This window comes from Pelodiscus sinensis, chromosome 27, assembly GCF_049634645.1.
Source record: "Pelodiscus sinensis isolate JC-2024 chromosome 27, ASM4963464v1, whole genome shotgun sequence".
NCBI lineage: Eukaryota > Metazoa > Chordata > Testudines > Trionychidae > Pelodiscus > Pelodiscus sinensis.
The window spans coordinates 11,365,888-11,392,943 of NC_134737.1; the positions used below are offsets into that span (position 1 = coordinate 11,365,888).

The 27,056-nt window shown below is 52.9% G+C and overlaps 1 long non-coding RNA gene across 1 annotated transcript in view; it reads right to left on the minus strand.

Annotated features, from left to right (window-relative positions):
* Positions 1–17,464: 17,464 nt before the first annotated feature.
* Positions 17,465–27,056, minus strand: part of LOC142820863 (uncharacterized) — a 43,056-nt gene continuing 33,464 nt past the window's right edge. Inside the window, exon 3 of the long non-coding RNA XR_012897807.1 lies at positions 17,465–17,897. This is a non-coding gene — a long non-coding RNA (uncharacterized LOC142820863). The remainder of the gene's footprint in view (positions 17,898–27,056) is intronic.

Below are 27,056 nucleotides of genomic sequence, written 5' to 3' on the forward strand. Positions count from 1 at the left end.
TCGGGAAAAAGTGTGCTCCCATCAAATGAAAGGGACATGGAAGAGGTGGGGGGAAAAAAAGAATGAGGAGAATAGACTGTAAATACAACAGCAGTCGTGCACGGAATGACACTGCATTCCTATCCAGAAGGACGTACTCACATTCCACACAGCGAGAGGTGTACACACATACACAAGCATGCAGGCCTGTTTGCGCACCCGCACAACCTTGGTGTTGTAGAAGGAGGTGGCTGGCCTATGACAAGGGCCTAGATCAGGGGCAGGGAAAGGAAGCTTTTTTGAGTCAGGGGCCGCTGACCCACAGAAAAATCAATGGGGGGCCACACACAAGAGAAAAGCAAAGTGAGAGGTCCTTGATTAAGAAGGAACTAGACACTCCGCACATTCCCCTTGCATGCCAGAGACTGGGGGGGCCCAGGTTAGTCGATTTTGTGTGCTCCCACCCTGTGGGTGGTTGGAGGGGGGCTGGATCATCAGTTTGGGCTCCCCAATGTGCCCAAGGGGCCAGATCCAGGCCCTGGGCCTGCGATTCCCAACCCTTGGCCTAGATGCAAATAATAACTTGGCAAGTTCACAGACACACCTGATATTTGCAAGGCCTCATTGGCAAAGCCCCCAGAACTTGTGTTTCCGGAGGAACTGGGGCACAGAGGGAAGGAAAGACAACTTGCTTCCGTATCGGTCTTGACAGATAAAGCTGTGTGTTGCCCTTGAGAGAAAAAGTGAATGTTCACAATCAAGCAGTTGCAACTGGGGCTTGAGACGTAAATGCCTCAAGCAGTTGGGCTTTAAAGCTTCCTTTGCCAGACTCGCCCCCCAGCCGGTTGGATTTCACTGGCAGGAATTGCTCTGGCTGACACACAACTCAAAATTTTCCCCTTAGTCACTGTCATCCCCTAAAACATGTACCCCTTTGCCATGGTATGAAAAATGGAGTCGACTGAGGTTTGTTGCACCTTCACCACCTGGAGGAGCTGCTTTGCAAACCCAAGGCAGAATAAAGCAACGGGTTTCTTCTCTCCAGCAACATTTCCTATGAAAGGCAGAACGGCCCTACGGAGAAGAAACAGGGCTAGCACGTTCCTCAGATAAAAGCAGCCTCAGAGAGGCACCTCACACGTCTTCTTTGTCGTACCCTATTTCTAGAAACAGCCATCACTGAAGGACGAAACTGAGGCCAATGCAACTCACTGCACTAGTGGATCGATAATCAGGCCAAGAAAGATACCAGGAGTTTGGGGTAGGAGTTCTGAGTGCTCCCCATTGTATAGGATCAGGACTTTTCAGGCAAGCTACCCTGTAGTGGCACTCCCAGCAAGAGGGACCAATGCCTAATTAAGCTGCATAGCCAGCTTTCTACTAACAAACTCACACAGTCAAACAACACCACATTGTTATCAGGTGTCTGCACATTCCTTATAGCTGTTCATCATTCATAGTATTGTCTGTTCAGCATTTATTACCTGCACGGCCTATCACCTGTATTAAAGAACCAGCGTACCTGTATTTAGCAATCAGTGCAGAAAAATGAAGAATACGTTCTCAAGGTGCAACCAAACTGTGCAGCGGGAGAGAGGGGGAAATAAAAAGCTACAAAGAGCATTTGGGTTTTGGACCTTGAGCAAATAGAAAGACAGCATGAGAGGCAGGCGCCAAAGATGCCGCACCACCGTGATTTTCGAACCTTGGAGTTGATCAGATGAGCATCCCATCCCACGCACACCGCTACAACCCCCAGCACTCAGCCAGGCACTTAAAACGCTCCCCGCAGTCCCCTGCAAGTTCAGAGTCCTCCCATCTAGGATCATGCCCCGTGCTAAGAGCGTGACTCACTTGCTCCATTCACATACCTGGGACAGGCACCCAGAGCAAGAGGCAACGTGGGTGTTTTGAAGCACCTTTGCTTTTTGAGCCACATGATCTGGCCCTGCCCACCAGCATCACTGCCCCCCCCCCTACACACACACACACACACACACACACAAACCCCACCACGAGCAACCTCTAAACCCATGTGTCCTGGGAGGCAGAGAATTATACCACTCTCTGGCTTCCTGTCCATGCCGTCAATCAGGGGCGGGACGGGGAGCAGGGGAGGCGGGAATAGAACTAGCTCCACTATGCCAGCTGGGGAGGAGTCTCAAAGGCCCTTTCCACCTTGTGGCGGGGTCACCGGCCCCGGCTCCTCCAATCCCCAAGGCCTGGTCTTTTAAATGCAGGCCCAGTGGCCTAGTCCCTAGAACGCAGGCCCAGCGGCCTAGTCCTTTATGGGATCCCCTCTTCATCCGGGATCTGGGAGGAAGGGGTAGGGGGGCCTGGGCCCTCCCTCTCCACTGGGCCTCAACCCAGGGCCCTATCACTGGCTCAACAGGGAGTTCTCTCCGAAACTCACGGAGCCCGCTGGGTCCTTTCCTGGTCCCCGCCCTGGGTTGCTTCCTACCCCCTTGCCCTGGCCGACAGCGGTCCCACCTGTGGAGCGGGTCTGGCTACAGCAGCAATGTTGGCAGGCGTGGCCTTGGAGACAGCAGTGGCCGGGGCAGCGTCAGCTTCTAGAGGGGGCTGCACAGCGCAGCTGGCGTTGCGGTCTGGCTCGTCCCGGGGACAACAGCGGCCGGGGTATCTGGTCCAGCGCCTCTTGTTCCAGCTGCAACAGCTCTGCCTCCTGTGTGTGGACAGGAGCTCCTTCTCCTCCGGCAGCCAGCCCCAACTGAGCAGCCCTGCCGCCTTTTATACCTGGGCTGCACTGCGAGCATGCCCAGCAGGGCTGGGGGGGAGGGGCGTATTCTACCCAATAGGCAGGCTCTCCGCCCCCTTGTTCAGTGCAGGGCTGGCCAGCCCCATCACACACCTCTTTAAGGCCTTTGTGTGGCCAGAGACCAAAGAGGGGACCTTAGTGTACCTGACAATCAGCTCCTCGGGGAGCATAGTGGGTGAGGTAATACTTTCACAAGTTGGGCCAATAAAAGATATTACCTCACCCACCTCTCTCAGCCAATACATATCTCAATGCCCCTTTTAAACACTCCAAGCCATGGGGCTGCCCCCTCTTCCCTTGGGGAGATCATTCCACAGGCGTCCAGCACCCTAATATCACCCTAATGGGCAGCCTCCCAGGAACCTCCACACAGCTCACCATGCACAGGCTTTCCCAGATACTCCACTCAAGTTCCCCTCTGCCTCACTGCAGCTTATTCTTCCTCCATTTACTCGTTTGTTTCTTAGCATCCCAGTTAGAGAGGGGCAAGAAGCGACTGTCCCAACATTTTTTTTTCTCTTTCCCGAATGAGGACAAACATCAAAAACATGTGAACTGACCACTCAACCACAAAACTGGATTGGGTCAAGCCAAACACATTTTGATCATTTCAAAAGGGCTGGGTTCTGTTTTGAACCTTTATTTACTTCTAAAAAAATAATACAGAACTAAAATCTCAGACCCCTAAAATCATTTGAAATGGAAATATTAAGCTTTTCTTTTTCAAACTGTCGAAAGTGGACGTTTCAAAGTGGTTTAGAGTCAGAACATTTGTCTAAGCTGACCTATTCTTGCTAATTGTTTCAGTTTTGACAAACCCACATTTTCTGGTGGAAAAAGTGTCCCCTTGGAACAGTGTTTCTTAAACTTTTTAAGACCGAGGAAAACCAAATGATATTTTTTTTTTATGGGGAACACCGAGGAGTTTTTTGTTGAGCAAAACAAAACAAAAGGAGGCTTCCCCCTTTAAGGGTGGCCATTCCCTAGAGAAAAGTTGTTGACCAAAAAATAAAGCCCGCAGTTGTTGAGCGGCCATTTTGAATTCTGTTCTCTCCGCGGCACACCTCTGACTGCCTCGTGGCAAAACAGTGTGCTGTGGAACACACTTTAAGAAACGCTGCCTCAGAAAGTTCCCAACCAGGTCTCTCCTGGTATTCAGCGACGGTACAGGGCAGGGCAAGTGGGGCAGCTGCCCCGGGCCCTGCGCTTCAATAGGCCCCGTGCCAGCACCAGGGGCGGACTGGCCCGGCGGGATACCGGGAATTTCCCGGTGGGCCGTCCACCGAAGGGCTGGCCGGCAGCTGCTGGAGGAGGAAGGGGGGGGATTGTGACCACAGCCCCACACTTGAAATTCCCTGGCGCCGGTCAGTACGGGCCACGTGGGGCCGAGGGAGCGCATGCGCGGCGTGCTGAAATGCCACGCAACAGCTGAGAGGGGAGACGCCCGGGCGTGGCATGGCGTGGGGTGACGCCATGGCCTGGGACTTTAAAACCGCGTGGCCCAGCGTTGCACCACACGGTTTGGCATGTGCCTGGAGCCTGGGCCGGGGTCGCAGCCGCCCTGCACACTGGAAGGCAGAAGCTGGATAGCAGAGGAAGGGGCTTGTGCTGAGGTGAGGGGGGCAGGTCAGGAGAAGAAAGGGGAAGGCACCAAGGGACAGCGTGGAGGAGAGACAAATGCCAGGGGGCCAAGTGGAGACAATGAGGAAAAGGGCAGGAGGGGAGGTGTAAGTGGGAGGGGGGACAGGGTGATGCTGGAAAGGAGAGGGTAAAGGTATTGGGGCTAGAGGAGGGATGGGGAGATGCTGGGAGAAGGCTTGAAAGAAGGGGTGGGCGTGAGGAAGTCAGGGATGGAGCAAGGCATGTGTGAGGGCACAGGGGCATGAGGGGAATGTGGGCAGAGGCTGGTGAGGGGATGGACATCAGGGAAAAAAGGGCAAAGGGTGCAGGGGCAGTGAGGGAAGGGGAGGCACCAGGAGGGTGCAGGAGTAAGAGAAGGTGCAGGTGCCAGGGGATTCTGGGGGTGAAGCAGAAGGGCAGACACCTGCAGGGGAGGGACCAGCACCAGAGGAGAGAGGCAGGGCAGGTGAGTAGAGGGAGGTGTTAGGAGAGGGGATGAGGAGGGGTAGCTCACATGATCAGTGTAGGGCTACTGGAGGAGTGGGCACGGGGGGGGACCCCTTTTTTCTGTTTTTTCTTCAAAGGGGGGGCCCCACGATATTGTGCTGCCCTGGGCCCCGCAAAACTCTCATCCGCCCCTGCTGGTATTACTTGGGCTCTTGGCTCTTTGGTGGCAGGGCCATCCTTTATTCTGTGTCCATACAGCTCCTGGGTCCATGACTCTGTCTCCTGGCCACTGTTGCAAATAATCAAGAATATCTAAGCACATTATATCACCTCTGTTATCTGCACTGAGTAGGCCTCAACTGGAGTATTGAGTCCAGTTCTGGGCACCACATTTCAGGAAAGATATGGACAAATTGGAGAAGATGCAAAGAGCAACAAAATGATTAAAGGGCTAGAAAACATGGCCTCTGAGGGAAGACTGAAAGAACTGAGTTTGTTTAATTTGGAAAAGAGAAGACTGAGAGGGGACATGATAGCAGCTTTCAAGGACCTATAAGGGTGTTACAAGCAGGAGGGAGAAAAAATGTTCCCCTTGGCTTCTGAGGATAGGACAAGAAGCAATGGAGTTAAACTGCAGCAAGGGAGGTTTAGGTTGGCCATTAGGAAAAACTCCCTGTCAGGATGGTTAAGCGCTGGAATAAAGGGGGGTGGGGTGGTTGATTTTCTGTTTTGTTTTGTTTCTCAACTAAAGAGAACAGACAGGTCTCGGGGCAGATCTCAGAAGGTTCTGGAATCTCCTCATTGGAGATATTCAAGAGCACATGAGACAAACCTCTGCCCGGGATGGCCTATAGGGCGCTAGATCCTGCCTTAAGGGCAGGGGACTGGACCGGATGACCTCTTGAGGTCCCTTCCAATTCTGTGATTCTATGTTTGAAAGTCTCTTCCTCCCCATTAACATTTTAAGCTACTAGGCTTAAAAGCCAATTTGTGTGACAAATTTAGTGGTTTAAAGGGCCTTTTTTCCCCTCAGGAGGGAAGATGCTTACATGGTTCAAAACCAGTGACATGGTTTGAAAGAAAGAGGCTATTTTGGGTAAGCGATTACTCCAGCTTTTTGGTCTAAACAATAAAGAAACAAGAAAAGCGGAGACACAGTGTTAAGTCTGAAACACCTCCCATTGTGCACTCTTAGCACATTTTTTGATAGTTCTCAGGAGAATGTGTGGCCTAGTTCTGAAATTAGACCCCAAAGACTGAGACTTCATCGTACCCATTCTATTAAAACACCCAGTTCTGCCCATGGTACATATCCGGGAAGCCATTGTCAATCCCAGATAAGCTGTATATTTAGGGGTCCAAGAGGGGTGCTTAATAATAGTGGGGGGGCAACCTCCCCCAGCTGATTCACACCTGCTGAGGATCCGCTCTGAGTCTTTTCTGGTCTCTTCAGTAAAAAAAAAAAAAAAAAAAAAAAAAAACACACCTTCACCCCTTAGCACCAAGCTGGGGAACCTCTTCTGGGCCAGGGGCCACTGACCCACATAAAAAAATTAGTTGGAGGCTACACACAAGTGAAAAGCTAAAAAAAAAAAAAACACCCAAAAAAAACCCCTCCTGACTGAGGAGAAAGATACTCCCCATGTTCCCCTCACACACCAGAGCCTATGGGGGCCCAGTGTATTAGATTTTGTGTGCTCCAGCCCCATGGGCAGATGTAGGGCGGCAGGCTGGAGAGCCAGTGCAGGCTCCTCAAAGCCTCAGGGGCCAGACCCAGACAAGCCAGGGGCCGCATCTGTCCCCCGGGCCTTAGGTTCCCCTCCCTGCCTTGGCCAGTAAAGGGGCCACCGAGCCATCTGCTTAATGCCCTTCTGGACGGCCACCCAGCAATGGGTGCAGAATAACGACTTGCGTATGGCCCGGTCCTGCAAGGTGCCGAGGACTCTGCCCCAATCCAGCTTTCACCTAAGCACCCGGGTGGGTGCGTTCTTGCAAGATGAAGCCCTCACATCAGTAGGACTGTGCAGGCCACGGAGACTCATCCAAAGAGTTTGCATGGGCTGAAGCAGATCAGCAGGAAACTGTGCAGGGCAGAGCCCCCTGCTAGCCCCAAGCAGCCCCGGTTCTGTGAGCATCGAGCCTCCAGGGCTGTCAGCCCAGCGCCTTCCCCCAGCACTAAGTGCACCCCAAGCCCCAGAGCTATGAAGTGCTTCAGCAGCCAGCAGGGGGTGCACAGCCAAGGGTGCAGGTAACCATCTGCAGACCAGCTCCATCCTTAGCTCACAGGCGCCCTTGAGGGTACTGGGGACCGCCCTGCCTCTGAGCTGCTGGGCTTGTCCGGCAGCCCCCCTCCATGCCCAGCACAGTCCTAGAGCTGCAGGATTTTGCTGGGAAATCTTGACATCTTCACCAAAGCCTCAGGCAGTCGCTATGTTGAGAGAACTGCTGAAGATGCCAGGGAGTGCCAGGTCGGCTCTCTGGGAATCAGCCTGGGATGAACGCGGGGTGCAGCCTGGATGAGAGGAAAAAGGGTCCCGTGTGGATATTTGTTCCCACCCAACGCAGTCTCTGGGCATAACCTTTCCCCTGCCCTTTGCAAATGGGCAGAGACAAGTCAAGTCTCTGACCGAAGGACAAGCAAACACCAAAGCTTTAGGCAGACGGAGCAATCCACATGTTAGCAGGCAAAACCCTGCAGTAGATTGAGGAACTCGGAGGGTGAAATTCACCTGCAGCAAAAGGGCACCAACCAGCAGCATCTGGCCTTCAGATCACAAGCTCCTTCAGGGTACAGAGGCTTCACAGCCCAAGCGAATATACAGCACAATAAGGCCCAGATCCCTGATTAAAGCCCTGCAGAAACCCGTGCACTGCTTAAAACAGGACTTGAGTGACTTTCAGCCACAGCATGCACCATGAATAAGGCTCTCTTTGTGGGATGCCTGAACTGGTGAAACCCACTGGCCCATCTCTCACCCTCCCAACACTATGTACGCCCTAGAGGAGAGGATTCGTTCATGACAAACAAAATAATTTAAAACAAACAAAAGGAAGTTTTTTTTCCACTCAGTGCACAGTCAACCTGTGGAACTCCTTGCCAGGGGATGTGGTGAAGGCTAGGACTTTAACAGGGTTCAAAAAAGAACTAGATAGCTTTGTCCATCAATGGCTAGTATCCAGGATGGGTAGGAATGGTGTATTTAGCCTCTGTTTGTCCGGAAATGGGTGACAGGGGAGGGATCACATGAGGATTACCTGTTGTGTTCCCTCCCTCTGGGGCATCTGGCACTGGCCACTGCCAGCAGACAGGATACTGGCCTGGATGGACTGTTGGTCTGATCCAGTCTGGCCGTTCTTATGATTTCCAAACGACACTACACAGGGAAGAGTAGATCACTCTGCGTTTGCGCGTACACCCCTCAACGAGCAAACATGGAGGAGGAGGGAGCCTCATAAGGAATTTGCGGGAAAGGGGGATTCTATTAGCTCTTGTCGTTGTCTCTCTCCAACACTAATGAACAGAGGCCGTGGGATCGGAGGAGATTATGTTAAAACTTACACTAATTAACCTTCACAGCGACAGAGCGCTGGAGGAGGGGGAGCGTGTCTCTACAGCACTGCGCTCAGCTGGAAAGCACACTCAGCAATTAGAACAATTCCCAACTTTGCTGCTGATTACTCAGCCACGTTCCAACGAGGGCAGACGAGTCTCAGCCCAGAGTCACGCGGGCGGCTTTGCAAATATTTTAGGAAGGGTCATGTGTGCCCTTTACATGGGCTGGCATGGGGGGGGGAATCGGATCACCCCCTTGTTCACCAAGGCTTCTGTGCTGGCATCAGGTGTGTGAGCGACAGCCCTGGGGAGTGCAGCTGTCTGTGCTTCCCCATGTTTCCCTGCCAACATGCCTGAGCCCCGACACAGCAGGACTCTGTCAGACACAGGGCTTCAGACTCTATGCTCCATTGAGTCTCTGACTGTGGGAGCCAAGTCACTGGGACCAGAATACAATGGGGCCCCTCACCTCCAAGCCCTGGGATGACACATGCACACTCCAGGAACAGCCTTTAGTCACTCCTGAGCTGGGATCTGAACCACTGACCTAGAAATGAAAGGCTCAGCAGACTGCGACAGAACCCTGGGGCTAAGCAGACCCGTCTGCTAGCCGCTTAAGATGGGAGCATTCACCCTACGCCTCCTCACATCAGCATTCACAGCAGGGACCCAGTGACGTCTTCCCCCATCGCAGACCCCGGCAGGAGACACACACCTCGCCGGAGGCGCAAGTGTGGGGGTGAAAGGTTACCGGAGGATGCATGGAAGCCAGCAGTCCCTTGCAAATCAGCAGCTAACTGGAGACCAGGACCCCAGTGTGCTAGGCGCTGCACACGGCAAGCAACTGGAAGTGCCTGTGATGCGGACAGACCCACCAGACTAGGAAGCCTTCTCCGAGTAACAGATGGGAGCGGATTCTCCGGGAAAACTAAATGGCTCGCCCAAGGTCGCACAGGAAACGGAATTATTTTAAAAATGAAATAATCAGATGCTGAGTTCGGGAACGACTCTGTTCTCTCCTTTTGGCTGGGAGCTGGAGCAGCAGCCATGCTGTTACAGTAATAATGGGAAGCCAATGAGTATTACGCCCTGGAGGGTTTCCTTCCAGTGCCCAAGTTACGGAGCTGACTAATAAGCACAGAACGCCGGCCATGCTAATATCATTAGAGCTGCCATTTGTTTTAGGCTAAATATTGCGCAAAGCAAAACCCATTTTCATCTCAATTTTAAAGCACAATGACCAGGGGGCTTTTATTCCCCGCTTGGGTTTTTTTAAGTCCTCTGCTGGGCATGACGGCTGCAGACGCCCCAGATGGAGCTCACAACTCAAGCCTTATGATTTCAAGGGGCTGCCACGCGCCAGGCACCGCCCAGCCCAGGACATGCAGAACTACGGGAGGCTCGACAAATGCACAAGAGTGGCAGCTCCGTGTTCAGGGGTGAAATTCACTCACGCCCCTGGAATTGCACCAGAGATCAGACTGGCCTGTAAGAGTGTAATCTACCTTCCCGGCCTGATAGAACTGGGTACAATTCCACTGATTTCAAGGGAGCTTGGCTTCCCTGCACCAAGCCTGAGTTTAGCCCAGTCACTGTGTCCGTTCCTGGCCTTGCAGATTGCTTCTATGCACAGCTTTCTTGGTAATCTGTATTACAGCCCAAATGCCGGCCTCGCTGTCTCAGACGTAGAGCGCCGAGAAGACCACCGGGGACCCCGTGTCAAGAAGCAATGTGTCACGAGCCGTTACAGTAGCAGTAAAGCTCTCCTGGTTGTGAGCATGACTCAGGGCTAGCTCCTTCCGCACCCAAAGGGTCCGTCTCCACCAGAGCTGCTGAAAACTCCGTTAGCTATTGAAAAAAAGGAATGGGCTTTTGTAGCCCCAGGGGACAGCCACTGGGGGATGACCTGATTACACATGACAGGCAATGGCAGTGCACTAGGAGCACATCTCAGGCATCCCCTCCACAGTTGCCACTGGAAATTTTGTTTCCAGCTCATCAGGCCCAATAGAAATCATGTTACGTTTTCCCCTCAGCTGTAGGAGGGAGCGTGGCCACAATCAAAGACAGATGGACTTTCTTTTCTTCACTCAGCATACTGTCAACCTGTGGAACTCCTTGCCAAAGGATGTGGTGAAGACTAGGAATTTAAAAGGGTTCAAAAAAGAGCTAGTTAGATTTATGTAGGTTAGGTGCGTCAATGGTTAGTAGAAAGGATGAGTAGGAATGGTGTCCCTAGCCTCTCTTTATCTGGAAATGGGTGACAGGGGAGGGATCACATGAGGATTACCTGTTGTGTTCACTCCCTCTGGGGCACCTGGCATTGTCCACTGTCAGCAGACAGGATACTGGGCTAGATGGATCTTTGGTCTGACCCAGTATGGCCATTTGTATGTAAAACAGGGAGTGAGACTCAGGGAACTGAATTCCACTCCTGGGTGTGCCATAGATTGACCATGATGAAGCCACAGCATCACAGCGTGCCTCAGTTTCCCCATCTGTAAAATGGAGCTAATGATTATCCTTTTGTTCAGACTGTAATCTTTTCAGGGTGTGGATTCATGTGCCTGAATAGATGTGAGCAAATATAGGAGCCCCAGGCACATAATACGGTCATACATCATAAAACAATTGGCAAGGGAATGGATTCTCTTGGGTGGGTTGGAAGCGGGAGGCATGGAAGACCCACAAGAAGAAAGCTCCCTCTTTAAATGGATGTCTCCTGTGGGTACTGTCCTGCTGCCCAGGGCCAGCTCAAGCCATTCCTACACACCGGGCAGTGGGCGCACAATGCATGCGCGGCTCTGCCCCCAGGCGCATGGCGCATGCATGGCCCCACCCCCCGGCACACTGCGCACCTTACAGCTGCGATCGGGTGTGTGGCACCTGATGGCAGCTCTAAGGGGTGCCGCACAGCCGGGCACGTGGCGCCCCTTACAGCTGCCATCAGGCGCTCCCCGTAGGTTGGTGCCCTGGGCAGCTGCCTGGCTAGCCCGCCCCTTAATCCCCTTAATCTGCACTGAGTTGGGTCTCTCTTTTAAAGCAAACAGGCTTCCCCTACTCCAGCTGATGTGCAACCCTCCATAAACACGTGCGTGTCCTCGAACTCCATCCCGGAAGGTTTGCAGAGAGAGAACAGACGTCGTTAGGGTTTCCATTCGGGGGGGGAGAGGCTGTTTCCATCCTCAGCAATCATTTGGAAGCCACAAAGAAAAACGAAACGCAGCAGCCGCTGCCGCCGCAGTGTTTGGTAGTAAAATTAACTGAGACGGCCAGACAGCACACACTCCCTCTGCTCCCGACAGGATGATTAGAGGAAAATCTTTACACATTAGCAAAAGCAAAAGGTGTGGGGCGAGGAGGGGGGGCTGTTAATCACTAAAACTGCTGCACCTGGCCAGTCTAGCTTACAGAGGAAGTAGGTATAGGGGTGGGCTACTAGCCTTCCAACTGCAAAAGCATAGGTGCAATTCCTTGCCCTATCAGACTGCCTACATGCCCTCAGGCAAGTCACTTAGTCCTGTCTTTCACAGGGAAAAGACTGTGTGTTTTAACCAGAGTTCTCTGTAAGCTGTGCACTTGTGCGACCACTCCGGAGAGATTCAAATGCCACCCAGCTGATTAGCAGAGTGCCCACAGCTAGGTTTTATATTTCTAATGGTGGTGCACATTCGCACATGCCTCAGTGCACTTCAAAAATTTATTCCGCACGTGGATGGAAAAGACTAGAGGGAACATTGTTTTTAAACTCTCTCATTAAAACATGGACGCCACCCTGAGGTAAACATTCTAGCAATATCCAGGCATCATGTCTCCCCAGGCATTAGGGCTAAGTGTGGGATTTCATCTCCATCTTGTTCTTTAACGGGGCCTGCTAACTTGTCCCCACTGACTCAGCTCCCCAGCCTGCCTTGTCTTCACCGGGCTCATGCCTCGTGTGCCAACCCCGAGTCAGAACCCAGCCTTTTCCCTAGTGAAGATCACTCAGTCAATGGGAATAACAGCCCTACTCGGCATCCCAGTGTGTTGTGAGAATAAATAAAGGTGCTCAGATATTCTTGTGGTGAGGCCCACAAGAAGCCATGGCTTTACTCTGCAGCCAGGGTGATTTAGGTTAGATAGCCGGGGGTGGGTGAAGCCCGGGAGCTAGCCAGAATCCGTGATACCCAAAGTTTTGAAAATAGGTTGGACAAACACCTCTCAGGGGTGATCTCAGTGCATTAAGTCCTACCTCAGCACCGGAGGCTGAATGTGATGCCCTTTTGAGGTCCCTTCTAGACCTACATGTCTATGGCGGATTTTATATTCAACAGGTTAGGACACTATGGACTCATTACCAAAGCCGTGCTTTGGAGTCAGAGCCGCCTGATAATCTACTGTATATTTGAGAGAGAGTTTGAGTCTGGCTGCAGGTCCGTCCATCTGTGAGTGAGTCTGTTCAAGAACTCCTCCTCCTAAAGGACCACCAAATTTGCCATGCAGCTTCCTCTCCTCATAAGATAACACAAGGGCAGGGTTTGGTTGTGCCAGGACAATGGGATGTACCTGGAATGGGATTGTTTCTCAGCAAACAGAAATGAAGGGGTGTGACAGGCATTGTTACAGGCTGGGGACCGAATGGCTCAGTAGCAGTTCAGCAGAAAAGGACCTGGGGGTTACAGTGGATGAGAAGCTGGATATGAGTCAACAGTGTGTCCTTGTAGCCAAGAAGGCTAATGGCATATTAGGGTGCATTAGGAGGAGCATTGCCAGCAGATCCAGAGATGTGATGATTCCCCTTTATTTGGCTCTGATGAGGCCACATCTGGAGTATTGTGTCCAGTTCTGGGGCCCCCTCTATAGAAAGGATGTGGACGCATTGGAGAGGGTCCAGCGGAGGGCGACTGAAATGATTAGGAGGCTGGAGTGCATGACCTATGAGGAGTGACTGAGGGATTTGGGTTTATTTAGTCTGCAGAAGAGAAGAGTGAGGGGGGATTTGGTAGCAGCCTTCAACTTCCTGAAGGGAGGTTCCAGAGAGGATGGAGAGAGGCTGTTCACAGTAGTGACAGACGGCAGAACAAGGAGCAATGGGCTCAAGTTACAGTGGGGGAGGTCTAGGTTGGACATTAGGAAAAACTATTTCCCTAGGCGGGTGGGAAGCACTGGGATGGGTTCCCTAGGGAGGTGGTGGAATCTCCATCCCTAGAGGTGTTTGTCTCGGCTTGACAATTTAGTTGGGGGTTGGTCCTACCTTGGGTAGGGGGCTGGACTTGATGACTCCTGAGGTCTCTTCCAGCTCTAGGATTCTATGATAGCAGGGACAGCAGTGTGGTCCCCACCCCCCACCCCGGGGAGAAGCTGGTGGGGTGCTAGGCAGGGCAGAAGTTGGCAGTGGGCCACACATGCTGCCCTCCACCCCAGGCCAGTCCCAGGGAGAAGCCCCCTCCATCCTGGGCCAGCCCTGGAAAGAAGCCAGCAGGTGGGCCGCACGGGCCTTTCCAGCCTGGGGAGAAACCGGAGGCAGCATCTCCTCCCCAGGCCAGCCCCGGGGAGAAGCCGGTGGGCAGGCTGCCCCCCACCTCGCAACGCTATAGCTAAGCCAACCTAACCCTGGCTATAGACACAGGTAGGTCCACAGCACAAAGCTTCCAGTGATGTAGCTGCCGGTGCTCAGGGAAGGGAGTTCTTTCAGTGACAGGAGAAAACCCCTCAGTCACTGCAGACTGCGTCTATGCCAGGTACTGTCTAGAGCGTAGGCAAGCTTGGAATGAATCATTCCACATCACTTACAGAGAGCCAGGAAACAAACCCAGGTCTCTCCAGTTCCAAGTCCAGTGCAATAAGCCGCCCTCGGATCCCCACCAGCGCTCCTGAAAGGCACCAGTGATGAGAGAGAGGAGACAGCCCTGGCAGAAATAATGGCTTGTGTTCTTTTTGGAGTTTTTTCATAATTCATACAATCATCTCCCAAAAGAAAAAAAATCCTCTTGGGCATAAAATATTCATGTCCTAATACTTTGTAATAAAGCATGGTTCTCCGCCGGACACGCCCTTCCCCTCAAGGCCAGCATGGAGTTTCCTGTGTTGGAGTAATTACGGTTCTTATTGATTCGGGGTTACGATGGAACAGCCGCACTTTGGGAAGTAAAAACAGCCCAGCCCCTCTCTCACACCTTCCTGAGCACTCCAGGGCCGCTTGCCCAAAATCTGTCTCATTCTTCCGTCTACTAACTTTACTACTGGGGCTCCACTGTGTTGTCAACCCCAAACATTAAAAGAAAAAGAAAAAAAATACTCTTGATCTCACAAGCCATGAGATTAGCTTAAAAGCTATACAATATTTTTAAATATTCTGCTTTTTTCCCCCCTTGGTCTTCTGGTTTCTGAGTGATCAGGGAACACATGAGTCATGTCTCCAAGCATCTTTCTGCAACCACAAGGGCTAGAAACTCCCAGCTTTAGTAAATGAAGGCTGAGAGTCTCATAACCTCACGGGACTCCTGAAGCTGGGGCTTTAACACACGCAAGATCTGTTAACACCATGCAGGAGAGGCCCGAGGTGGGCTGCAGCAGCTGGCGCCCCAGGCGGAACGCGCGATTGGCGCCCCCGCCTGCACAGCCGTCAATGGAGTGACGTCATTGACGTCATCACCGTTGAAGGCGGCGCCCTAGGCGACAGCCGAGTCGGCCTATAGTCACGGGCCACCCCGACACCATGTTAACGAACAGAACCCCACATGGCCACCTCGTGTTGATTATTTTCTTGCCTTCCACGTTCACGCTGGAGCAGCCGTGGGCAGCCCATCGTGGTGCTGTGCGTGGTCCACGAGACATTTTGTTTGCTATTGCCCATGGGCAGGGTTGCCAGATCCTGCTAGTTTCCATCTGGGTTTTTTTCCTCCTGGGGCTGCTAAAGTGACATGCCTGGGCGGTGCGGGCAGATGGCACACAGCACTGACGGGGAGAGCCAGGCGCTGCCTCTGCAGCCAATCACGGCTGGGGAAGGGTGGCCCCACTCCTGGGGCCCCATAACCAGGAGCAGCCCGAGGCCGGCTGCGGCAGCTGGCGCCCCAGGCGGACAGTGCGATCAGCGCCCCCATCTGCACAGCCATCAATGGCCATGATGTCATCATCGGGCGCCTGGGCCGGCGGCACCCTAGGCGACTGCCTAGCCTCACGGGCCACCCCTGCCCATAACCCGCTCAGACCTACCTCAAGCAGCCTCAGTCCTGCACTACTGGCCCTTGGCAGGGTTGTGGCTCCAGTCTCTCAGCCTGGCAAAGTTGTGCTGTGGTGGTTGTTTCTGCTCTGCTCCCCCCCTTCCTGCCCAGAGGGCATCCTTTCAACCGGCTCCATGGCAGCCTCAAGAGAGATCAGCTGGCTCTGCTTAATTTGCAGCGGCCGATCTCCTTTGCCCCTAATTGCTCAGGGCTGTTGCTGACTTTCTCTCGCTCTGCTGTAGTCCTCCAGCCTGACTGTCACACCACGCTGCTACGGTTCAATCAGCACCCCTCCCCCTTCCCTTACTTCCCCTTCCAACCCCCCACCCCGCAAATTTTAAGTACACAAGCCCAGTGAGCAAAACTGCCCTATTCCAGGAGAGCATCCTGTGGCCCACTGAGATGAAGGAGGCCGCTCCTGCGCCCACTCGCTAGCCTAGTTGCCCATCGCTGCCCTGGAGAGAGACACTCTCATTCCCACTTTGGATCCAGCCAGGGGGGATCCCTCTTCTTCCCAGGAATGGAGGCAAAGACAGGGGCCATTCACTAGTAAATAAGGGGAATCCCCCCCTACCCCCCCCCCTCAGTCATTCCCCTGCCCGCTGCTAAGGACAGAATCTCTTTTCCAGCCTGAGACTGTCCTTCCCCCAATCATCCAGCCAAGCCCATTTCGCTCAGGACAGACCAGTGCTTGGCTCTCCATTCCAGTCCCCCCACCCCGCCCAAATGCTGAGATCCTAAAGGGTCTCCTGTTAACATGCACCTCCCTTCCCCCTCCATCTGCTCGCATGGAGCGTCCCGGCCCCAGAAGGGTTAACACAACCTCGGCAAGAAGAGCTAATGCCTAGGAGGCTAAGAAGCTGCTGGCTTTTGTGCTTTGTACTTGGCACAATGTCGGGCCATCAATTTCTCTCCCATAAGCAGCTCCACCACGGCTAGGCCAGTGTGGGCTCTGCCCCGCACCTCTTACCCCCCACACCGGGTCCCCGAGATGCAGGGCCACACTGACACCAGCCAGCCAGGGAAGTGGCTAAGGTGCTGGCAGAGGGGAAGGGGGACAGCTCCTGCCTCGGAGTCTGAGACCACCGCGGAAAGGGGTCCAGCCACACCTCACGCCCTTTCGGTATTTGGCCGATTCCCTCATGGGGGAAGAAAAGTAGCAGCTGAAAGCTCCCTGAGGCCACCTCATCTTCAAAGGAGTTAAAGAGGTAAAGGGGGCACGAGACAGCCCCTCCCACAAAGATGCCTCCCCACCCCCACAGTTCGCCTTCCCTACCCCTCTTCAGACCACCCCATCTGCACCCCTCTACCAATCAGCAGCCATGACTCAACTGAGCTACCAGGCACTCGGGCGATGGGCATCTGCGCAAGATCTCCCCAAACTGCTCACCCAAATCCGAGAGATCACAGTACCCTCCTGCCCGGAGTCTGCCCCCCTCCCGTTAGCTGCACCCCTGCAATCAGCTCCATCTCCATCCCCTTGCCTCGCTCTCCGGCTCCCACAGCTGCCATCCGTCTTCCAAATGAGCCACTGGGCATTATTGATATGACTCTCAGGGACTGAAATGCTGCCAAGGCAACATTCATCCCCTGCAAAGGCAAAACCTCCCTCCAACCGCTCCCAGCTCTGCAGCCGTGCTGTCCGCAAGGGCCCTGCCCCTTCCACACCCATCCCCACCCTCCTCGCCGTGGCATCTTGTTCCCAGCTGATCCCCTCCCTTGCCAGTTCCAGGCCCATCTCTCCTTCCCCCCATGCCACCTTGGGTCAGAGTTTTCCAAAAGGCTCAGCTCCCCAAGCAAAGGCCGGGTTTCAGAACTGGGCACAGCTCTGGCTGCTGAGCCTGGCTGATTATTTGGCCGTGGCAGGGGGTCTGAGCACACACCAGTCCAGCCTTTAACCTCACACATGAGTGGAGACCAGAGCTCCTGTCTGCTCCATGTCCCAGGTAGAAGGTATTTGGTTAGGGAATGGGGAAAGCAGGCAGACGGGAGGATTCAGGGGGGTAGCTGCACCCCAGCCCCTCCTCGCCAACAGCCCTAGAGTCAGTCCCGCACAAGCAGAGCCATGAAAAGAGCACAACGATTGCAAAGACAAATGCTCCGAAGTCAGGCAATGCTCCCATTCTGGTGGGCTGGCGACGGAGGAGATCTATTAAGGCAGGTGTGGACGGTCTACCCATGTAGGGTGTTTCCTTAAGGAGCCTCACCTTCCTTTCCTTGCCTGGAGAGAAGCCAGCGCTCCGGACGCCGAATGCTCCCCCAGAGCGGCAGTGCAGCAGCTGCTGAAGGAGCCAGGAAGGTTTTCGTCGCTTCCCCAGCCCTGGGAAGAAAGAAGCAGCAAGGTTGTTGGGCTAGGGCTAGGACCATGCCCGGGAAAGCGGGGCCTACAGTGTAGCCTAGACTGCCTGCGTGAGGCCTTGGGGAGGCGGATGTCCATTTGTGCAGGTCAAGGGAGAGGAGAATAGACTTAATGCAACAATGAGGGTGCCGTGCCTTTAAGGCCTGCCGGGGGGGGCAGCCTGCCTCCTCCTTCCCAGCCCACCAGTTCTCCAACGGGCTGGACCACCACCCCACTCCCCGCATCTCCTCCCAAAGGGCTAGTGCCAAGAGCCCATATGGAACTTGCATTCGGGGAGCACAGTGACCATGATGGCCGACTACCTCAGCACCAGGGTGAGGGGAAGGGTCCTCTGACCTCTTCTTCACACAGGGCCACCGTTTCCACTCTCCCACCGCCCTCATTTGGAATTAAAAGCCAATTCACTGCAAGCCACTGGCTTGGAACAGGCTGCAGGTTTGGGGTATATAAAGCTGCAGAGGGACCTGTGAAGATTTGTGCCGTTGACTAGCTGGCTGCCTGGGAGGACAGGCGGGGAAGGCTCCAGGGAGAGGCTCCAGCCGCTGTCCTTCGGCTCCCTCGTCACCGCCCCACGGAGGAAGGGAGATTGTTTGCGCTCCCCACGGCTGTGCCGAACTGCCACAGACAGCTTTCCCAAGGGGGTAAGTGAGAAGTAACACCGCCATGCAGTTACACCACAGTGAAAAGCTGGATTCTGCCCGAGATGACAACACAGCAGTTTACAGTCAGTTCATGTTTTCAAATTGAGCTTTGTGAGGAGGACTAGAAACAGACACACGCCCCCCCTGGGTTTGTCTAAGGAGTTTTTACTGCTTCAACCGTATCAATTTAAGACCAATCTAGCTGAAGTGACAACCCCCAAGTGTGGATGCAATAATATTGCTGTAACGCTGCTTTGCACGGCGATAGCTTATTCCAGTAGTGTCAGGAAACAATCCCAGCGTAAGACACCTTGATAGCAATAAAACAGCATCTGCACGGGGGTTGTACTCATTTAGCTATTTTGCTTGAAGCCACTTTGCTAAGGAACACAGTGAAAGGAGCACCTAGATCAGGCCGAAATGAAATGGATTCGGAAGCCCTGCAGCACAATCCACTGCTCCTAGCTCACTCAGATGGATTAAATCCCCATTGTTTCCCACGCTGCAGTTCCATCCCGGGTCCAGGCAAAGCACAGAGATGCCAGCAAAGAGAGGAAAGGGATATCCCTGACTTTGCTGTATTGCTACAGCTTAAGAGTAAGCCCTCTTTGAACAGAGCAGAGTGAAAATGACAGCATTTAGTTTAATTACTCTCATCGTGTTCCGCGTGATATGAACCTTAATAAAACATGGCCCAGATTTCACGGTTTTTCACACTATAAGCCAATTAAAAACTGCCTCTGACAACAGGTCTGCTTTAATTAATCAAAGCCGTGCATTCGGAGAATCAGAGAAATAGAGAGAGAGAGAGAGAGAGAGTGTGTGTGCGTACACGCACCCCTACAGATACACCCGGTCTGCTTTAATTAATCAAAACTGTGCATTTGGAGAATCTGTGTGTGTGTGTGTGTGTGTGTGTGTGTGTGTGTGCGCGCGCGCGCGCGCGCCCCTACAAATACACCCTGCCAGTCAACACTTTCCCCCATGATAGAAGTCCTTTGGATTCCATGCTGAAGGACAGAAATGTCTTCCAGTGGGCTGATTTCTAGCACCAGCAACTTTAACAAGCCCAGGTAAAGAGACCTCCTGTGCACAAGAAACAGAAAGAATAAGTCGGGTACATCGCATGGTGAAAAGACTCCTTCCCGAGGCCCAGCAGTCAAGCAATAGAAGAGGGAGAGATCTCTGCACGATCACACGAGACAGCAGCATAAAACCAGACAAAGAGCCGCAGGAGACAGGTTATGAAGAAGCCAGCTTGATGGATTAGTTTGCCCCGAACGATGAAAGACGATCTGGAGAACTGATACGCAATGTGATCCAGGATAAAGAGTCAGCTTTTGACAGTGCTTAAAATGGGTTCACATGGCTTCTGCTCTAGTTCTGCCAGGCTCTGGGTTGTCCAGACTCACTGTGCAGGGAAAGAGAAGCCAAAGTAGAGCCCAAGGCAAGCACATGCTAGAAATGTCAAAGCTCCAGGATGCTTGGTTCCAGGATTCTGGTGCAGCCTATTTAAAAGGGAGGGACCAATTACAAATTGCAGAGCCACACCCTAGGGGGAGAAGGATAACCCCTACATTAGGGCACAGGGCTGGGAGGCAGGAGAATTGAATTCTGGCTCTGCTACTGAGTCCCTGTTTGCCCTTGGTCAGTCACTTCACCACTATGTCTCAACTCCCCTATCCTTACTCCTATCAGCCTGGTCTATTGAAACTGGAAATGTCACACTGTTCCCCTATATTTTTATGGAAATATGTTGTTGAATATGAATACTCATACTACAAATATGCATTATGCAAAATGGGGTAAGTAACTGGTCATTCAAGAGCTTGTAATCCCCTGAATGTGTGTATTCTATTTATGAGCATGTATCTTTCTTATATGTGACATTAGAAATGTGAAGTGTAAATCTGTTTATTAATCTAGGTCTTCTAGTGAAAGCCATTAGTAGTACTTACGGAACGTAATGGCCCAGTGCTCAAGACAATGATCTGTGAATGGTTTTTCCTGAAAGCCTGGATTATGATTTGTCCTCTAAAGACAGGCAACTGTGCCACCTAGTACTGGAATCCATCTTGAATTTTATACTTTTCCATCAGGAGGGGATAGGTGGGGGGAAGGGAACTGAACAAAGTTCCTGCCTTGGGGAAATTCTATTTAAGGGATAAGAAGCAAACAATGATGGTTTTCAGCTGGCTTCACAGACTGCTCCCCACCACAAAAGGACATAGGCAGAGACCTGGAAACAAAACTAACAAACAGGGATGAGGAAAGCAGTTGGGCCCAGATCGGAAGCGATCAACTCTGGCCTGAAGAACTTTACCTGAAACAAAGACAAGTGTAAGAAACGATGACTTGCAACAATTTCTTAGTGTATTAAGCTGAGCTGGCGTGTGTTGTGCATTTTTGCTTAGTAACTTACTTTGATCTGTCACTACCTGAAACTACTTAAATCCCACTTTTCATGTGTAATGAAATCACTTCTATTTATTATTAATTACGAGTGTAAATAATTGTTACCTGAGGGGGAACACAGCTGTGCACCTCTCTTTCATGAATAAAGGGAGCAAACTTGTGCACTTTCTGTGTAAAACTCACAGAGTAAGATGGATTTAGTTGAGGTTTTGGTCCTTATTTGGGGCTGGACTCTTGGGTGCTGTAAAGTCCTTGTAAGTGAACCCTCCCAGAGCTGAGCTGTTATCAGCATCTGTGTTGCTCTGCTGGGGGGTTATTACCCCAACTGTGCCATTGCTGGGGAAAACCCCTCTACAGGACACCCCAGAGGGCAGGTAGGTGGGCTCAGTGGTATGATCAGGTGACAGTCTAAAGGGGATCTCTGTGACCCAACCCATCACAGGAAGCTTGAGGTCAGCCACTGTCTTTCTCTACCTACAGCATCCCAGGGCTTGGATGTTGGTTAGGACTTACACTGCAACACAGCCTAGGGTTCCAAATCAATGTGAAATTCCCCAGGGTTTGGATCTGGGGTTCTATCTAGAACAGGTGGCTTCTAGAAAGACATTCTCTCGCCCCTCCCTCCCTCCCTCCCCCCCCCCCACACACACTGCATGAAACATCTGGAGGAGAGAGATCCCTTTGTTTTAAAGAGGAAAATTCAGCACTGCCGTAGAGAGTTGGCGCCAGAGCGATGTTACTTTTCACAGCATCAGGGAAGGGAGAACACCATCGGCTTTGAAGGCTGCATTTGGTTAAACATCAAGAAGCACAGTGGGTGCAAGATAGCTTATGCAAACTCTCCATGCCTTGGGGATCAGACCAGGAATCTCACATGGCTTTTGGGAGGTTTCCGATTCTTCCTAGTTCCTGTCAAGCCAGAATTAACTCAAGAGGAGCTTGGCACATCTGGATGGAGGCTCAGGATCCTCCCCCTGCCAGGTTCTGCCCACAGTACGACAGTCCCTGCCGCAAAGAGCTTCCAACTCCCATCTGGGACCTGAGCTGGAAATACCTCACTGAGCCTCCTTGCAAATCCAGCTCGTTTGCAAAGCGTAGAAGTCAAAACAATGACATTGCTGGCGGGCTAGGTGTGAAGCTATGCCCAGCCTCTCTGCAGCTATCACATCCATTGGTAGCCTTTTGATCTTTAGGCAAGGCTTACATACAAATCAAGACAATTTAGAAAAAAAGAAAAAAAAAGGAGGATTTTTCTGACAGAACTGGCAGATGCAGCTGGGTCTCTCTGCTTCTCAATTCATCCCCAAATACGGGTGCTGGCCTTGGAACAGGGCTGCCAATGAGGCAGCAGAACAGACACGCCTGTTGGCTCTCCTGTAGCAGGTTCTCATGCAAGCCAAGCCTTGTTTGTGTCAGTCAAGTCAGTCAATCAGAAATGATTAAGGGCATGGAACAGCCGCCATATGAGGAGAGATTAATAAAACTGGAACTTTTCAGCTTGAAAAGAGATGACTAAGGGAGGATAGGAGAGAGGTGTATAAAATCATGACCAGTGTGGAGAAACTGAAGAAAGAATTATCTACTCCCTCCCATAACACAAGAACTAGGCTTCAGATGAAATAAGGAGCAGGTTTAAAACAAACAACATTTCTCCACAAACACTGCACAGTCTACCTGTGGAACTCCTTGCTGGAGGATTTATGAAGTCCAAGACTATAACAAGGTTCAAAAAAGAGCCAGATAAATTAATGGAAGAAAAAAATCATAGACTCCTAGGGCTGGAAGAGACCTTAACAGGTCATTGAGTCCAGCCCCTGCCCAAAGCAGGACCAACCCCAACTAAATCATCCCAGCCAGGACTTTGTCAAGCCAGGACTGAAAAACCTCTAGGGATAGAGATTCCACCCCCTCCCTAAGGAACCCATTCCAGTGCTTCCCCACCCTCCTAGGGAAATAGTTTTTCCTAATATCGAACCTAGGCCTTCTCTAGTGCAACTTGAGACCATTGCTCCTTGTTCTGCCATCTGTCACTACTAAGAACAGCCTCTCTCCATCTTCTCTGGAACCTCCCTTCAGGAAGTTTAAGGCTGCTACCAAATCTCTCCCTCACTCTTCTCTTTTGCAGACTAAACAAACCCAAATCCCTCAGTCTCACCTCATAGGTCATGTGCTCCAGCCCCCTCATCATTTTGGTTGCCCTCCGTTGGACCCTCTCCAATGCGTCCACATCCTTTTCTATATGAGGGGGGCTCAGAACTGGATGCAATACTCCAGATGTGGCCTCACCAGTGCTGAATAAAGGGGAATAATCACTTCTCTAGATCTGTTGGCAATGCTCCTCCTAATGCAACCTAATATGCCATTAGCCTTCTTGGCTATAAGGGCCGTTCTTATGTAGTTGGGGCCTGGTACAGAAAGAAGCAAAGTATCTGGAATCGTATAGGAAGCATGCGTCCTGCAAGCCGCATTCTTGTGTCATGCCACAAGCCAGAACAGACCACACTATATTGCCGGGGGATATAACATCTGGCCCCACCAACCCGTATGTCAATGTGTCCATTCACCTGGAACGCAGACAGGGGCTAGACAGGCATTTTTCACTCCTGGGTCTGATCCCGATTCTGGCACGAAGGGGCTAATCCGAAGCCCAGTGCGGCCAATGGAGAGACTGTGCTTAGAATCAGGCTCAGTTAGAGGCAGGCTCATGAGTTTTAACAGAACTACTGCAGGCTAGGCTCAATGCAGGGCCAGATTAAGGGAGGCAGGGCTAGCTGGGCAGCTGCATGGGGCACCAGCCTATGAGGGGTGCCTGATGGCAGCTGTAAGGGGTGCCGCGTGCCCGATTGCAGCTGTAAGGTGCGTAGCGCGCTGGGGGCGAGGCCACACATGTGCCCTGTGCCCAGGGGTAGAGCTGCACGTGCATCGTACGCCCGCTGCCCAGGGTGCAGGAATGGCTCGAACCGTCCCTGGATCATTGTACAACGGGCCAACACCTCCAAAATTAAAGCCAACAGGAGGGGACGCTGGTAGTCCAGCAACCCCTCCTGCCCCCCATAGTCGCTACCTGCTGCCCCTTTGGGGGTACCGCATGCAGGAGGAAGGGGTGCCACACTCCAGGCAGAAAGGGGAAGTGATGCACAGGGACCAGAGCAGAGTACAAGCAGGGAGAAGGGAACTGACATGTACACATAACAAAGACACAACTCAGCTAGCAGCAGGCAGGGATCGCACAGGGGGAGGCCTCAGGCAGGATGAGAGCAGAGGAGTCAGGCATTAGAGTCGCTCCAGGAACTTAGCGAGGGTGGGCGGGGGAAGGAAGCTCATTTGGGTTTGAAAATTAAGAAAAGCTGCAGGCACGGCTCCCATTCAGATACTCCTCACCCGGCCCCTGCACACCGTCACCCACCGCGCAGTGTAATTGGAGGCAGCGCTGGTCGGTGCACAGCCCCCCGGCCGCACGCATGACTCAGCCTGCAATCACTGGCGCAGGACGGCGCGTGCCGGGGGTGCGCTGCGCTTCGTTAGTTTCATTGTATTTGCTTGGCAGGTGAGCGGGCATGGAATGAGCAGGACTCGAGTCCCCCCCCTGCAGGCCACGCCGCCGGGGCCGCGGTGCAGGGACAGGCACGGAAGGGAAGGCCGGCTCGGACTGGAGATGAGATCTGCGTTCAGCCCCCAGCGCTGCAGCCGTTTCTCTGTGCCTGGCTCCTCTGCTGCTCTCTCGTTTGCAATGGCAGCGGGGCAGGGCGGGTGAGTTGGGGGCCTTTGTGTCTGTGCTGGGCACTCTACAGAGGGGTGCTGATTTTGGGGAGGCACCTCTTGGCTCTTCTTCAGCTGGGTGGGCGTGGGCTGCAGCACAAGCTCCCCTGCGGTCTGAGCCCCATGAGCCTGTAGCAGGTAATCCGGGCCAGGCGTGGCGGTGCCGCAGGTCCCATTGCCCTGTAGAGGTCCCTGCTGTGGCCAGCCTGTTGGCTGCCTCCCCCAGGCAGGAGGCTCCGAAGGTAGAAAGAGAACGAGTGAGCCATTCGCTTCCCGGTTCGGTAGGGACTGAAAATCTTCCATGTTTGTGGCCCATATAGGTGCCATGGTCAGGCCTCCGTCTCAGTTCTAGCACGCAGGAGCCCCCATCTCTAAGCTACTGGCAGCGGTTCAGTGGCCTAGTTGCAGGGGTGGGGAACCTAAGGCCTGGCGGCCATATGTGGCCCCCAGCTTGCCTGGATCCAGGTCTCCCCAGCATTGGGGAGCCCACACTGGCACTCCAAACCCCCTTCCCCCACACACACACCCTTCTGTGGGGCTGGAGCGCACAAAATCTACTAGGCTGGGTCCCCTTAGGCTCTAGTGTGTGCGGGAATGTGGGGAGTGTCTCTCCTCAGCTGGGGGCCACTTTGTTATTTTAGGGGTTGGGTTTGGGGTTTTTTTTTTTGCACTTCTCACCTGTGTGCGGCTCCCCCTCCTTTGTCGACTGATTTTTCTGTGGGGCAGCGGCCCCCGACCCCAAAAAGGTTCCCCAGCCCTGTTAGAGGCTCCATGTTAGGGCGGTGTGGAGGAGAGTGCAGAGGGTGCTGGGTTGCTTGTAGTGAGTACAAGGAGCTCTCCCCTCTCCACCACCTAATGCCTTTGCATTCGCTCCCTCTGCCAACCGTTTCCTCTGCAAATAGCAACGTTGAAAACAAGATGTAGGTTCCACTGGGAGCAGATTCCACTTAAGAGCAAATGCAAAGAGAAATGGCTCCGGCCGCTCCTTTCACTGGAGCCTAGGTGAGGTGGGGAATTCAAGGAGAACTAGGGGAAGGAGCCCAGCGCAGTAACGTGTCCAGCCCGGCTGAGCTCAGGGGCTGTGGGAACAAGGCCCTGCCTAGGACAACAGCCCCCACAGCCAGAGAGGCTAGGAGCTGCCAAGACAGGTCAGACAGGTTTTGCGGTGGGAGGAGGCTGCAGGAAAGCCGAGGCTGCATTGGTGATGCCAGAGAATGGAGAGGCCAACCTAGCAAGAATTCCTCTGGGGTGGGCCACTGAGGAACAGGGCAGGGCCTGCTGCTTCCTAGTACTATGCCGCGATACGGTCAGATGAGGGACCAGTCGTTGCAGGACCCCAGTAGGGTTGCCAGATGGTTGAAACAAAAATACCGAACACTCCCTCCCCAAAAAACCAAAACCACCGGGAAAAAATTCTGTTGAAGAAAAAAAGGGGGGGAGACCAAAGTTGTTGAGAAAAAAAAAAAAAAAAAAAGGACTCCAAGACTTAAGCAAAACAAAAAAAATTAAAATAAAACAGCATTAAAACAGCATGTCCCCTTTAAGAGTGAGTGCAAGGATAGGAACAAGGGCGTGGTTCAGCACTAAGACCCAGAGGAGTCATTGCTTTCCCTTGGTCTTTTTGCAGGCAGCCATTGTGTGCCAGCAGCCTTGCGGAACCAGGGTCGGGGGGGGGCTGGGGATTTTAGGGGCCAGGGGGAATTTGCAGGGGGGGGGGGGAGACCAGGCACTGAGTGTTTGTAGGGTTGCCAGGTGCCCGGCATTTTTGCCTCCTGGCTGGGGAAAAAAAAAAAAAAATCAGAAAATACCGGACTTCTTAGGTGTCCATTATTTTCTGAATTTTTTTCCCAGACAGGAGGTGAAAATACCAGACTGTCCGGGTGAATACCAGACACCTGGCAACCCTAAACTCCAGTGGGGAGTCGGCATCTGTCCCTGGTGATATGGCCCAAGCCGTGCCATGGGGACTGAGAGGGAAGTTAGATGGGGGATGTAGCAGTAGCTGGGGGTAAGCAAACTCTGGAATTGCTCCAGTTCACTCCATAGGAGCCAGCGACGCTTTTAGAAGGAGACCTGAGAGTGCAATAAGATACGTGGGGGCAGGGGGGAACCAGGCTGTGAGCAAATCTGAGGGCAGAGGCAGGTGCCAGAGAGGATGGGGGCCAGAGAGGCCAGCTGGAAACCAATGGGTGAGAGAACAGGACAGGCACGTGTACCAGGAGGGATGGGGCAGAGCTCTGAGGCTGCTCCTCTCCCAGGCTCTCGCCATGGTGCTGGGGTGTCAGCTACACGGCACTCCAGGGAC